We start from the raw sequence: 15,726 nt of genomic DNA on the forward strand, positions 1-15,726 counted from the left end.
TTAACAGATTTACTTGAGTTTGCTCAGCCAACTCAAAAATTTACTCTAATTCTTTTGTAATTTACCTTCTTTTTGTGTGTGTCCTGTTCTTTCTTACCAAGACGTTATTATTTTTATTTATATTTGTAGTCTGAATTACATGGTATCCTTCTCCATATATGAAAAGCAACATTTTTTAAATTAAATGACTTTTTTTTTTTTCTCACAAAGCCACTCATGGGGTAAGAATATGAACACAATATCATAATACGAACTGGGTTTTCCCCTGGATTAAAATTGAGGTGTTTGATATCTGAAACTATAAAAGTTAGGTTGGTTCACTTTGGTTTATTATTAGATTATTTTTATAGAATAAATAAATGCTTCCAAAGATATTTAATGGCAAACTTGCTGTTTAAAAATTAGAAACTTAAAAATAAGGGTTACTTTATTTTAAATTCACCATACACAGTTATGACTGTGCTATCTCTGTGAAAGTAATTTGGCTCATTTGGAAATAAATTTTCTAAGAAATTTCCTGTGCACTTAAGAAAGTCAGTTCAAGCAAAAGGTCAGAATTTGGGGTTTGCAGTCCAAATGTTCCTAACCGCACTTCCTATTATATGCTCCAAACCAAGACTGAGGTCAACAAGTAGTTTTCAAAAATAGTGAGAGATATTCAATTTTCTACCTGGTAAATGAAATTTAAAAATATATCAAGTTGAGGAAATAAGTCATAGCCTATTACAGAGAGACCAGATTAATCAAATAAATCAAGAAGCTGTTGTTAGAAATTTAAAACAAACAAACAAAGGAACACCCCAAACCACAAAAAAAGGACAGTTTCATGCGTTCTTGCATGATAATGTGGAAAAGAATACAGGATATTAAACACAGAAGTCTTGGTTTATGCACTTATCTGCTCTGTGTTATGCTAACTTTGTTCCTGATAAATCTTTTATGTCTTCAAGGCATCCCCATTAAAACCCAAAATTATGCTAATATGTCCACAAACTAACTGCTCATGAGCCAGTCACTAAAAAATTCCTTACCTACAAAATTAAAAAAAAAAAAGAATGAATAATCTTTTAGTCTAATGTTTTAGAAATCCAATATTTGTCTATCTTAACTTAAAGGTTTGATTTAAATATTAAACAAGTAATGAATGTAAAGTGATTTGTAACTGGCAAATACTATGCAAAGTTAAGTTATTGATAAACATGTAAACTGTTTTTTCCCTACAAATAAACCATTAAATATAGTAGTAAAAGCACAGTAATCCAATTCTAGTCAAGAAAACTGCTACATAAAATATCAATTGTAGTGTTCTTAAAAACCAACAATCCATGGTAATATGAAATGTTAAGTGCCATATAAGAAACAAAAATTTAAAAAGTTAAATAGATCATACCTATTGGGTCTTTGGAACACTTGTTCACAGGATGTTGACTCCAGGCTGGAGGCTGATAGTACAAATAAGAGAAAAAAAATATACAAAATGGAACAAAACAAAACAAAATCCTGCACTTGGAGGGAAAGTTCACTTCAAAGAACTAAGCATCAGATATTCTTCCCAGTAATTCCAGTACTGAGAGTGGACTTCCTTTAAAATTTTGAAGCTTACTGGGTTCTAGCTTCTAGAAACCCACTAGGTTCTTTTGCTTTGTTCATTGCTTTCTAAATAAATGAATCATTTTTAAAAACTCACTTGAGTGCTTTTTATAAGGTCAACTTTACCTCATTGAGACTGTCCTTATAGATGGAGGGTTCTCCCCCACTTTCTTCAACTCATATATATTCCTCAGAATATATATACCTCTTGCACAATACGAAATTTTTAATAAGAACACCAAACTTCTCAGTAATCATTTAAAAACTGGTATAGTTGGTTTCATTTATTTTCTAAATAGTTATTATGAATCTTAGATTTGAGAAAACTCAGCTAAACTGATATATACTAACAAATCTGTCTCAAAAAAAAAAAGACTACAAATGAAGAAAGTAGGAATTCATAATTCAAGTCAGCAATTGTATGATTACTTAGGACTGTCAGCTTCCCATAATTTTTTTTTCAGTACTGTTGGCCACCATTCTCTTTTGATGGACTTTGCTTGCCTCCTGTTGTGTTTCCCTCTATAAAGAGACAGAGAGGTGCCTGGGTGGCTCAGTCAGTTAAGCATGCCACTCTTGATTTCCACTCAGGTCACGATCTCAGGGTCATGGGACCAAGCCCCCAGATGGGCTCTGTGCTCAGTGCATAGTCTACTTGTCCTTCTCCCTCTGCTCCTCCCCCATTTCTCTCTCTCCCTCTTTCTCTCTCTGTCTCAAATAAATAAATTAATAACCTCTTAGGAGTAAGGATCTCAAAATAGAATAAGAGAAGGACAAACTTTAATGCAAGGCAGACAGTTGCTAAAGGCTGACCAGGTTTTCAAATGAAGAAATGAGCAGGATTTCAAATGAAAAGGATGTAATTCTACTGTAACAATACCCAGATAGAATGCTTTGCTAAGTGTCAAGTTTATTGATGGCCCAAACTTAATAAACTTTCCTCTCTTATTCTTCTCAATTCATAAAAAGTTGAGCTTTAGAAGGAAGGCACTATAGGTTCATGAAAAATGAATTATAATAAAGTGAACACATATTTTCAAATGCTAAGTAGTAAACCTAATAAATTAAAAATGTCTTCTGTCTTATATGAGTTGATGATTTTTTTGCAGTCTAAAATGGTGAGGTTTATATCTGTTAATTTCCTGTAACTTGTCACCTTTTTTATAATATACAAAATTCTACACCCTAGAAATGCCAGAAATCAATCATGTAAATAATTTCTCCTGGTTCTGAAATGTTATCCCTGCAGAAGTTGTGAGGGCTCCAGAGGTGCTATGCCCTGAATAATATAAGAGAGAGGAATCATCTTTCTTCACTGTAAATCATTCCAGCATCACTTGTAATACAGGAAAAAAAAAAAAAGACACAGATTTTTATCTCTATCAGTATTATCCATATAATTGATCCTTTGAAGTCTCATATCCAGCAGGAGACAAAAGCTGAGGCTTATAAAATGCATCAAGTGCACAATTCTCATATCAAATTAGGAGTCCTCAAAAGCAACTCCCCTCAGAATGACTTAGATGGAGGTAGAGAGACTGACCTCTCAAAGAAACGTGGTAAAGAAATAAAGGCATTCCCTTGGGAATGGGGAAAATAAAGCCTCCCTTATAATTTATAAGAAATTCTGGCTCTCAAGTGGGTTTGGGCTAGGATTCATAATTCACCTCCACCAAAAAAAAAAAAAGTTGAGAATTAAATTTAAATTTGTCCTGGGTAGGTAATGCAAAGCACAGTGCTCATAACACAAAAAAGAAAATACTCTAGACTAGAGAAATCCATTTCAAACTATGCTTCATAAACATGAGTTTGAAAAAAAAACTGTGAAGTGAATGTAGAAACAAATCAGTGTAAGTGAGAAAAGGAAGAAAAAACACATGGCAAGACTGGACAATGGGATGAAATGAATAAAGATATAAAATATTTCTAGAATCTTTAAGGAAATATAAGTGGGTAATAGTACAATAATGAGATAAGAAATTATAAAACTGTTTGTGTGTATTAGAAACTAACAGGAAATAACTTTAAAAACTTCTAAAATAGAATAATAAACTATTGACAAAAGAAATCCTATTGACTAATCAGGCAGTAGTTTAAATAGAGCTAAAAATGAATGTCTGAGGCAGAAGATATACTTCTGAAGGAAATAACAGGATGCAGCATAGAAAAACTATGTAAGGGGCACCTGGGTGGCTCAGTGGGTTGAAGCCTCTGCCTTCCGCTCTGGTTGTGATCCTGGGGTCCTGGGATCCAGCCCCGCATTGGGTTCTCTGCTCAGCGGGGGGCCTGCTTCCCATCTCTCTCTCTGCCTGCCTCTGTGCTTGCTTGTGATCTCTCTCTGTGTCATATAAATAAATAAAATCTTAAAAAAAATAGAAAAAAAGATAAATAATGTAAAAATATGGATGAAGCTCAAAAAGCATGGCAGAAAGAGAAAAAAATCAAATATAAATTAGAGGATGCATTTTGAAGAGATATTGGCTTAGAATGTTAAAAGCTGAGGGAAAAAACCCACTAATTGTTGAATCCAGGAAGACTAAAAACCAAATGAGATAAATAGAAATCAGTGCTCAGATGCATTATAGTGAAGCTTTCAAACACAAAATACCAGGGAAAGTCCTTATAATAACGGAAAGCAGTTTACTAATACAGAATGACATTTAGGCAGACAGCTTGTTTCTCAACAACAAAAGTGAAGCTATTGAAATAGCAGCATGATATCTTCAGTTGCTTAAGAAATAACAGGTTAATATTATATACCTTATTTGAACTATCTTTCAATATCAAGGGGAAATGAAAAACAAACTAATATAAGGCTAAAACATTTAGAAGAGGAACATATAAATGATAGATTTCAGGAAGAAGAAAAAATAAACTAGTATGAAATGAGGTAAAAAAAAAAAAAAGGTAAAAAGCTAGTCAAGAAAGTGATCAACATGTGCGTAAATCTGAAAAACATTGACTGTACCAAATAATGAAGATAAAGGAATAGCTGAAATTATACCATACAGTACAGACACTCAGAATTATTAGAACTAGGAGGGTCATTAATTATTAATAAAAATTCAAATCATCAGGAATATATAGCAATTCTAAAACTGGATGCACTTAATGATGTAACTTCAAAATGAAAAAAAAAAAGGGGAGATTTTAATACATAGCTTACAGTAATTGCAGACCAACTACAGAAAAAAAAATTGTCGAGAGAAAAAGATTTTTTCACAACATCTGTGGGAATATATGGAACACTGCATCCCAAAATTGGGGAACACACATGCCTTTTTTTTTTTTTAAGATTTTATTTACTTATTTGACACAGAGAGAGCGAGTGATGACAAGTAGGCAGGGAGGCAGGCAGAGAGAGAGGGGGAAGCAGGCTCCCTGCTGAGCAGAGAGCCTGATGCAGGGCTGGATCCCAGGACTCTGAGATCATGACTTGAGCTGAAGGCAGAAGCTTAACCCACTGTGGCACCCAGGTGCCCCACACACATGCCTTTCATGTACATATTAAAAAGTAGAAACAAGAAGGATGTCATATAATTCACACATTGGTAATATCAAATAATTCATTTCAGATAGAAAACATTTTCTCATAAAAGTGAAATTAAGTAAAAATACAATTAAGTACCAAAAATATAATAACAAAAACTACAAGAATATTACCAAAAAGGCAAAAGCTACTAGAAAATCAATCAGCTAAATGTCTAAGTTTTAAAAAGTAAGCAAGAACAGGGGGGAAAAAAACTCACATGAAAGTAGAGGAAATGATGAAATAAGACCAAACCAGAGAGGGAGACAAACCATAAGAGATTCTTAATCTTACAAAGTATCTGAGCGTTGCTGGAGGGGAAAGGGATAGGGAATGGGGTAACTAGGTGACGGATATTGGGGAGGTTATGTGTTGTGTTGAGAGCTGGGAGTTGTGTAAGATTGATGAATCGTAGAAGTGTATCCCTAAAACAAATAATATATTATATGTCAATTATAAAAAAAGCAATAAAATAAAATAAAAAATAAAAACTCAAAAAAATCAATAAAAATAAAATAAAAATTAATGGCATTAAAACATATCTAGATAATGAATGAAACCCAAAATTAGCTTGCTTAGGAGCATAATCAAACCAATAAAATTATTTGGCAAGACTGATCCCAGTTGAGAGAGAGAGAAATGAAACAATTTCAAAAAATGAAGAGGGAGATAGAAAAACACACAAGGTAGGGATGGATTAAAAAGCAACTCTATGTTTGAACAAATATCATGGTAATAAATGTTACCAATTTTATGAAATGGATAACTTAGAGAAAAAATTTAAAAGCAGCTAAAAATTTCAAAAGTAACTTAAGAAAAGGATAATTTGAACAGTCCTCCATCAATTAAAATATTGTTGGATTATTTCCCATAAAAGAAAGCATCAGGCCAATGCAGATATTTTACCCAACATTTATGAACCAGATGATTTCAGTCTTCTACAAACTTTTCCAGACAATAAGAAAGAGGAAAAGTATTTTATGCCTCATAGACCACGACAACAAACCCAGGAAATTATAATAAAGAAAATTACAGGTTTATACCCTTTTTAACATAAAAGCAAAAATCCAAAACAAACATTTAAAAATAAAATCCAGCTATGGGATGCCTGGATGGCTCAATTGGTTAAGTATCTGTGTGGATTACAGCTCAGGGCACGATCTTGGGTTCCTGAGATCGAGACCCGCATCAGAATCTGTGCTGGGTGTGGAGCCTGCTTGAGATTCTCTCTCTCCCTCTGCTCCACCCCTCCCCAAATTCAAATCCAGCTAAATACAAATTGTGTTTTAATTTAGAAATGCAAAGGCAGTTCCGATTCAGAAAAAAACTACTTATATAAATTTCCATGTTACATGGCCAGTGCAAGATGTGGGCGTGATATGAGGTGTGAGGAGGTGAGCTGGGCCTCAGCATCCAGGTGTGCTCCCCTGCTTAAGGGCACAGATACTGTCAGGTAGCTCTCCCCTATAGCGACTGTCCCTTAAGTTTCTTTTCTTTTCTTTCTTTTTTTTTTTTTTTTAAAGACTTTATTTATTTATTTGACAGAGAGAGAGATCACAAGTAGGCAGAGAGGTAGGCAGAGAGAGAGAGGGAAGCAGGCTCCCCGCTGAGCAGAGAGCCTGATGTGGGGCTTGATCCCAGGACCCTGAGATCATGACCTGAGCCGAAGGCAGAGGCTTTAACCCACTGAGCCACCCTGGTGCCCCTGTCCCTTAGGTTTCGGTAACAGTTCACTCTCCTTGTCCCTTCCCTTTAGCCTATGCTGCGTAATAACTCCCTGAAGGTTCTGAGACCCTAGGTGCTTTGCCTTCCTCTTTTCTCTCCCTAGGACTTTAAAATGATTTGTTATTAAGTTAATAGTTAAGTTACTATTTATTATGTTACTTTCAATTACCCTTATTTAACTGTAACATCTGTTTCCCTCTGCTACTTTGATGTAAATGTTTTCAAAAACTATTTGGCATTATTCAAAAAAATTAAGATGATAATCTCCATAGATGTTAGAATTCACTCCTGGGTATCAGTCCAGCATATTAATACCATGAATAGGTTCTGTGTGTGCCTGAGGACTTGTCCACTTCAGCCCTCAAGGGGAAAGATCAGGGTCAGCAGAAGGCAGCTAGAACCCAGGGGCTAGTCACCTCTTCCTGTGAGCAGCTCCAACCATTTACTCCAATACAATAGATGAATATGCATGTTTTACTCCATGGAGAATTTGAGGAATTTCTTCCCTAGAGGAAATCTTAACATGTGGCAAGAGAAGGTTGACAGAGGAATGTTCATAGCAACATTGATTGTAATGGCCACAAATTTAAAATGAATGTCTATCAACAGATTAAAAAAAAAAATCTCATATAGTCTGATACTTACACAACAGCAATAATGAATGGTATAGAGAATGAACCTATGTAGCATGCTACATAAACCAACATGGATAAATCTTAAGTCATTCTGAGTAAAAAAATAGGTTTAAAAATATATAGTGACTCTACAGTTACACAATTCAAACACAAGTAATACTAACCAATGTTTTGTTAAAATACACATAAAAATGGGTAAATTATAAGGGGAAGCAAAGGAAAAATGGGTGCACAGTTCAGGAAGAGGATAGTGATTATCTCTAGGTCAATATAGAGAAATGTAATCTGGCAAAGCTAACTTCAGGTTACTATAATGTTCTATTTTTAAGCTGAGTGATAGGTACATGAATGTCCATTTATTCCTTTGCTCAACATTTACTTTGAAGAGTCTCTTATTTTTAATACGTTCATCTTATTATACAGCATATGCATATTTTGAATATAAGAGATCCTATTAAAATCTGCATGGATGCTACTTCTGAGGAATTCAATATATGTAGCTTAGAAATAAAAATAATATAGATAATTTTTATAGCTACTTTGTTTTGAGCAGAAATAACCCTAAAGGGATATAAAATTCTGGACAAAGTCAAGTACTAAAATCATACACTGATTCATATTTTACCCTTTGCACCTTTTAGTACCATTCAAAATATAATTGGCATAATTAATGAACAGTCTGATAGGAAAAGCAGTTCCAGCAGTAAAAGGAAATTGTTTTGTGCACTCCCCTACAGATTCTGAAAGCTCCATAAAAGTACTGCTTGCAGAAAGAAGAGGAGGGGATGAATGACCCTTGGCTTTACCTAATGTTTGCACTTGATTGCTTTATAAAAATTATGCCCTTGAGTAAGGCTTAAGGTAGTCATAAAATCGTAACCAAGGCCAAGGAATTCTAAAATTAAAACATAATCCATTCCAGAAGCATAATTACATTAGTGATAAACCATAGACCTATAAATCAGTACTGGAAGTGGCTTCAAAGACTGATTAAAAGAAAGCTTCTGTTCTCCTACTTCAATCTACTACTGGCAGAGGTTTCTTATCTCTACCATTGAAGATAATAACAGTTTGCTTCACCTTAAGGTGAAGTGCTCATCTGGCCAATACCTGCCCCTTGGAGATGTGGAACTCGAGAAACAAATACACAGAAAGTAAGTGGAGGAAACTGTAAGTGCCATATCTTGAGGAAGGAAACAACTCACTCATCTTGGCTATTAAACTTCAATTGATACACATTTTCTGAGGTAAAACTGAATCATTGTCCTCCTTCCCACTCTTTTTTTTTTTTTTTAAGATTTTATTTATTTATTTGACACAGAGAGAGATCACAAGTAGGCAGAGAGGGCAGGCAGAGAGAGAGGGGGAAGCAAGCTCCCCGCTGAGCAGGGAGCCCGATGCAGGGCTCCATCCCAGGACCCTGAGATCATGACCTGGGCCAAAGGCAGAGGCTTTAATCCACTGAGCCTCCCAGGTGCCCCTCCTCCTTCCCACTCTTATGGAACTTGGATGTTTAAGAATCCATTATTATCAATGATTATTATTCTTATCAATGTTTCTTTGTTTTGGGAAATAATGACTCCCATTATCGCCATTTTTTATCTCGTGTCTTTTTGTTGTGGGATTTTAACAACTTATTTAACCTCTCTTTTACAAGAATTTTATGGTGCCAAAGAACTGGAAGTCATTCCATCTCTCAAATAAAACTTGTGGACAGATTGAAAGAATTGAGAAGGGAAATGTTATTATAAAGATATACATCTCATGTGATTCAGTGAGTATTTAAAAGTACTCAGACAGCCTAAGTGTCTATAGATAGATAAATGGATAAAGAAAATGTGGTATATGCAATTGACTCTTGACCACTGTAGGGGCACCAACCCCCCCAAATCTGCATATAACCATATAATTTTTGATTCCTCAAAAACTTAATGGCTTAATATATACCAGAATTCTTACCAAAAACATACACAGTTAACACATGTTTTGTATATGTATTATATATTGTATTCTTACAATAAAGTAAGTTGGAGAAAAAAGTTAAGATAATCATAAAAAGAAGAAAATACATTTACATTACTATAGTATATACTATAGTACATAGTATATATGTAATATACTATTTACATTACTATAAGACACCTGAGTGTAAGCAGACCCACACAGTTCAAACTCATGTTGTATAAGAGTCAACTATATATACAAAGGAATATTATTTAGCCTTAAAAAATAAGGAAATCTTGTCATTTGCAACAATATGGATAGACTTTGAGGACATTATGCTAAGTGAAATAGCCAGACAGAGAAAGACAAACACCATATGGTAACACTTACATGTGGAGTCTTAAAAAAAAGGAAAGAAAAGAAAAGAAAATCAAACTCACAGAAGCAGAATAGGAAAATGACTGTTGGGCTGAGCAAAATAAGAAGCTGGTAAAAGAATACAACCTTGCAGTTATAAGATAAAGTTTGAGGATCTTATAACATGGTGACGATAGTTGATAATAACACTGTACTATATAATTAAAATTTTCCAAGAAAGTAGAACTTAAATGTTCTCACCAATCAACCAATCAATCTGTAGGTGATAGATATGTTAATTACCTCAATTCGAGCAATCTTGTCACAACATACATATATATCAATCATCACATTGTACACTTTAAATACCTTATAATTTTGTCAATTATACATGAGTTATTTAAAAAATAAAATAAGCAACAACAAAAAATAAAATTTCTCAAGGTGGTTAGAAACCAGGTGTGTCAGGACATCTCAATTAAGAGTTAATGGATCTCGGGCGCCTGGGTGGCTCAGTGAGTTGGGCCACTGCCTTCGGCTCAGGTCATGATCTCGGGGCCCTGGGATCAAGTCCCCCATCGGGCTCTCTGCTCAGCAGGGAGCCTGCTTCCCTCTCTCTCTCTGCCTACTTGTGATCTCTGCCTGTCAAATAAATAAATAAAAATCTTAAAAAAAAAAAAAAAAAGAGTTAATGGATCTTGGGGTGCCTGGATGGCTCAGTGGGTTAAGCCTCTGCCTTCAGCTCAGGTCATGATCCCAGAATCCTGAGATGGAGCCCCACATTGGGGCTGAGCAGGGTGCCTACTCCCCACCCCACCCAGCCTGCCTCTCTGCCTACTTGCAATCTCTGTCTGTCAAAAAAAAAAAAAAAAGAGAAAAAGGAATTAAAGGCTCTTATTTCTAAGTACTCTACTTTGTGTGCAACTCAGTTTGTTTCCATCTTTGCCAACTGATTCTAATGACCAATGGCATCTCTTCGCAACCTAATTCCAAATTTTTAGGAGAAAATTCCGTTTGGTTCAGCTTGATCATAGAAGGAAGGAGCATGGCATCTTTCACAACTACTTGACCTCTGGATGTTTCAATCAAAAGGTGGAAGGAAATTTATCAAGATGGCAGGAACTTGGAAACCCCAAGTGCAATTTTGGGTTGGTACTAAACAATTAGCTTTAAAAAATTTATTTATTTATTTGAGAGAGAGAGAAAGAGAGAGAGCACACACAAGTGAAGAAGGAGCAGCGGGAGAGGGACAAGCAGACTCCACGCTGAGCATGGAGCCTGACATGGAGCTCAATTTCACAACCCAGACATCATGACCTGAGACAAAATCAAGAGTCAGGTGCTTAAGCAACTGAGCCATCTAGGTGCCCCATTACTAAACAGTTACCTTAGAGCATACAGCACTGCTCAGAAAATGTATGTTTCTCTCACTCACATATTAAAATTCACTTAGTGAATTGCTCAGTTTACTAAATACACATTTATAGCTTCCTGCATTTAGTAGAAACAATTGGAGTGAGAAGTGTTCATTGATGCTCTAAATCATACTTTGCCATTTACCTGATATCTTGATATTGGGCTCCATCTATGGAAAAGTGACACTGTTTCTGTCTCCCTAATACTCAGGAAGCTTGAGACTCCCTTAAGTAATTTATGATGTAAGATACATATTTAAAATGTAAAGCAATATTCAAGGTTAGGAATTACTATCATTCATAACAGATGTTATGGAAAATATAGAATATATTCTATAAAATATAGAAATCAGAATGTCTGACCTTGAGGAAGTAATTAAATTGGACTAGAAACCAGGTGTTCAGACCCCCATCCAGGGTTTTCCTGTTAAATCATGCTTCATGATAATTTTAAACTAAAATTAAATTGATAAAATAATTAAATGAGACTTGGTATGTGATATGTAGTGAAGGAAGCATGACTTTTTAAAGAATTTCTTAAATCACCTAATTAAATTATGTATTTAGTCAACACTGACAACTGCCTTAAAAAATGAGACTTTTAAAACTAAAGAGATAAAACAGCTAAATGATATATGCCTGAGAGTTGTGAACTATTATTGTGTTCAAGTAATATTTTCAAGTTTTATCAACAGTTTCTAAAAATCATAAGTCATTTTGTGTAAGATAGGAATATATTAAGGATATCTAATGATTTAATGACAATAGTCTTCATGATTGGAGAGTTTGTAATTTATGGTGAGCACACATAAAAATTGATATAAATCCTTTAGGTTTTTAAAAACTAATACATATGGACACAATCCCATATTAGCAGAAAATTGAACATGAAAAATTGTGTACAAAAATTGTGTACTGATTTTTCAATAGCTCCAAAAATGAAATACTAAGTATTTTCTTATTATTTAGTAAGCCAAATGAAAATTCAATTGTTAAGAACAAAATAAATCAGGGGCGCCTGGGTGGCTCAGTTGGTTAAGCAACTCCCTTTGGCTCAGGTCATGATCCTGGAGTCCTGGGATCAAGTCCCGTATTGGGCTCCCTGCTCAGCGGGGAGTCTGCTTCTCCCTTTGACCCTCTACCCTCTCTTGTTTTCTCTCTCACTCTCTCTCTCAAGTAAATAAATAAAATCTTAAAAAATATAAGATAAATCAAAAGAAAAAGAAGATAGGAACACAAAGTAAACCAGTAAAATCAGCTAAGGAGACCAGCAGCACGTTTTCAGCTAAACATCTTTTTTAAAAAATAAAACTAAAAGTTTTTTTTTTTTTTTAAAGATTTTTATTTATTTATTTGACAGAGAGAGATCACAAGTAGGCAGAGAGGCAGGCAGAGAGAGAGGAGGAAGCAGGCTCCCTGCTGAGCAGAGAGCCCGATGTGGGACTCGATCCCAGGACTCTGAGATCATGACCTGAGCCGAAGGCAGCGGCTTAACCCACTGAGCCACCCAGGCGCCCCAAAACTAAAAGTTTTAAGCAAAAATAAATTGCCAAAGCAGCTGGCTATTTACTGTTTGTTTTTTATTTAATTGTGCCCACTTCTGTGTTAGGTGTTGTACTTGAAAAATGAGTAAGGCAAACTTTGTGCATTCTTCCATTAGATAGCTGGGGAAAAGGGAGGAATGAGAATTGGTGCTGGTTTGTAATCTTTCACTAAGAAGTTGAAACACTCCGTGTACTTTCTAGGACCTTTATTACCATGTTACATAGAAGGGGTAAGAGGAGACATCCTTCTTAGTTCCTTCTTTTAGGAAGAAAGCATTCAGTTTTGAGCCACTACCTACATCTTTTAGTCATTCCCTTTTATTTCTATGGATTTTATAGTGATTGGATGTTAAATTTTATTCAATACATTATCTTTAGTAAAATAATCTTGTGACTTTATGTTGATAAGTGTGTTGATATGGTGAGTCAAATTGATTGATTTTTGAATGCTATACCAACTTGCATTCTTGGGATAAACCCTATGGATCATGATGTGTTACCCTTCTTTTATATTCCTGGAATCAATTTGTTAACACTAAGAATTTTTCTGCCTATGTTCACAAGTGATATTCATTTAATTTTTTTTGGAAACTCTTTTTCTGATTTTGTGGGACAATAATACTGGCCTGTTAGAGTGGCCTGGAAAGTATCCCTATCGCTTCTGTTTTGTGAAAGACATTGTGCAAAATCAGTACTCACATGAAAACTTTCTGGAAAATTCTGGGCTTAGATTTTTCTGTATGGGGAGATTTTGAACTAGGAATGTAATTATTTCAAAAGATGTAGAATAAGTCAGGCTATCTATTACTTCTTAAGTAAGCTTTGGTAGTTTGCATTTATCTTTCAGAGAATCAAAGATATTTTCATCTAGGTTACCAAATTTAGTAGCATCAGGTTGTTTTCCTAATTTTGCCTTGCTGCCTTTTAACGTCTACTTGATTTGTAGTAGGGTGTTCTCTCTATTCCTAAGATAAGTAGTATGTGTCTTTTTCCTTTTATTCATGATTATTTTTACTGGATGTTAATACTTTCATTGATTTTTCCAAAGAACCAGGTTTGATTTTGTTGATATTCCCTGAGTTTTCTATTTTTTTTATTTAAAATTTTACTGATTTCTGTATTTATTATTATCATTTTCTTTACTGTTGCTTGTTATAGGTTTAATTTATACTTCCCTTTTCAATATCTTAACGTGAAAGATTAACTCATTGATCTGAGCCCTTGCCTCTTTTCTAACATATATGTTTCATTCTTTAAATTTGTCACTAAGTGCTTTAACTGTGGATCACAAATTTTGATTTTATAGTTGTCAAATTTTAAATATTTTCTAGTTTCTTTTCTGATTTCTTTTTGACAAACTGGTTATTTAAAAGAGGGCTAATTCCAAATATTCGTTATATTTCAGAAAAATTTCTGTTATTAATTTCTAACTTAATTCCATTTGGTCTGAGCATCATTTATTTTAATTTTATTAAAATCTAGTCTATGGAAAAGTATGTGGTCTATTTGAGGAAATACTCCATGTGTGCTTAAAAAGAAGATGATTTCTGTTCTTGGTGAGTTGGCTGATGGTGTTTTTTCTTCTCTTTATTGATTCTTTTCGCTACTTGCTCAGTCAGTAAACAAGAAAGAGCTAGTGAAGTCTCCATCTATACTTATGGATTTGCTCCTTTCAGTCTTTGAAGCCACTTCTCATCTCTCCTTTCAATTATTTCAGATTTTTTGAAGACTGCATTTTTGAAGATCTGTTATTTTGTGTGTAAATACTTAAGATTATGAAATCTTCTTGATAAATTGACCACTTTCTACTTATTCCATGTCCAGTTTTCTTCTTGAAAAGTATATTGTTATAAGATCTAATTTTTAAATATAAATAAAGCCATTGCAACTGTCATACAGCTAAAGTTTGCACTGTTTATTTTTTCCATCCTTTAGTTTTTGTCTGTATTTGCTTTTACATTAAAGTACATTTATTATCAATAAAACATACATTGTTCTTATCTTTTTATCCAATCTGACAATTACTAATGTTCAAGTGTTGTTAGACTATATGTATATATATATGGATTTATTTATTTATATATTTGGGAGAGAGAGAAAGAAAGAGCATGAGTGTGCATGAGTTGGGGGAAGTGTAGAAGGAGAGAATCTTCAACCAGACTCTCTGCTGAGTGCAAGAGCCTGAAGCAAGGCTTGATATCAAACCCATGAGATTGTGATCTGAGCCAAAACCAAGAGTTAGATGCTTAAGCTACTGAACCACCCAGACACCCCTAGGTCATTTATGTTTAATGCAATTGTTGACATTCTACCTACTGCATATGTTCTTTGTTCCTACTTTCCACTTCTATGCCCTTTTGGTGATAGAGCATTTTTTATTATTCATTTTTTTTTTCTCTCAGCATTTGCTTGTTAGTTTTACTTATTTTTAAAAAATATTTTTAGTTAACATGGCGATTCACAGACCTATACCCCTGGGGATAAAAATATATGTTTATAAAAAAAAATTTTTTTTAGTTGTTGCTCTGGTACTTACAATATGCATCTTTGACTTATCACAGTCTATCTTCACATAATATTATACCACTTCATAGGTGGTATAAGAATCTATAGCACTATATTTCAACTTCTACAAACCTATTCTTTGTGCTCTTTTTGTCATATATTTTATTTTTACATATATTCCAAAATCTTATTGTTATTTCTACTATAAGATGTAAATTATCTTTATATACTTATCCTGAATTTTTCTTTTTTGGTGATTCTTAGTTTTTTATACTGATCCAAATTTTCATCAAATATCATACTGTTTCTGTCTGAAGAATTTGCTTTAATAGTCCTTCTAGTTCAGGTCAGCTGGAACTGAATCTCTTAGCTTTTGTCTGAAAAAAAATTTATTTCACTTTCATTTTGCAAAACATTTTCAGTGTGTAAAGAATTCTGATTTATACTTATTTTTATCTCAGTACTTTACAGATGTCACTGCA

General features: G+C 34.1%; 1 long non-coding RNA gene across 1 annotated transcript in view; it reads right to left on the reverse strand.

Annotated features, from left to right (window-relative positions):
- Positions 1–1,389: 1,389 nt before the first annotated feature.
- Positions 1,390–15,726, reverse strand: part of LOC116581933 — a 213,632-nt gene continuing 199,295 nt past the window's right edge. Inside the window, exon 5 of the long non-coding RNA XR_004282307.1 lies at positions 1,390–1,442. This is a non-coding gene — a long non-coding RNA (uncharacterized LOC116581933). The remainder of the gene's footprint in view (positions 1,443–15,726) is intronic.

Source organism: Mustela erminea, chromosome 21, assembly GCF_009829155.1.
Source record: "Mustela erminea isolate mMusErm1 chromosome 21, mMusErm1.Pri, whole genome shotgun sequence".
NCBI classification, from domain to species: Eukaryota; Metazoa; Chordata; class Mammalia; order Carnivora; family Mustelidae; genus Mustela; species Mustela erminea.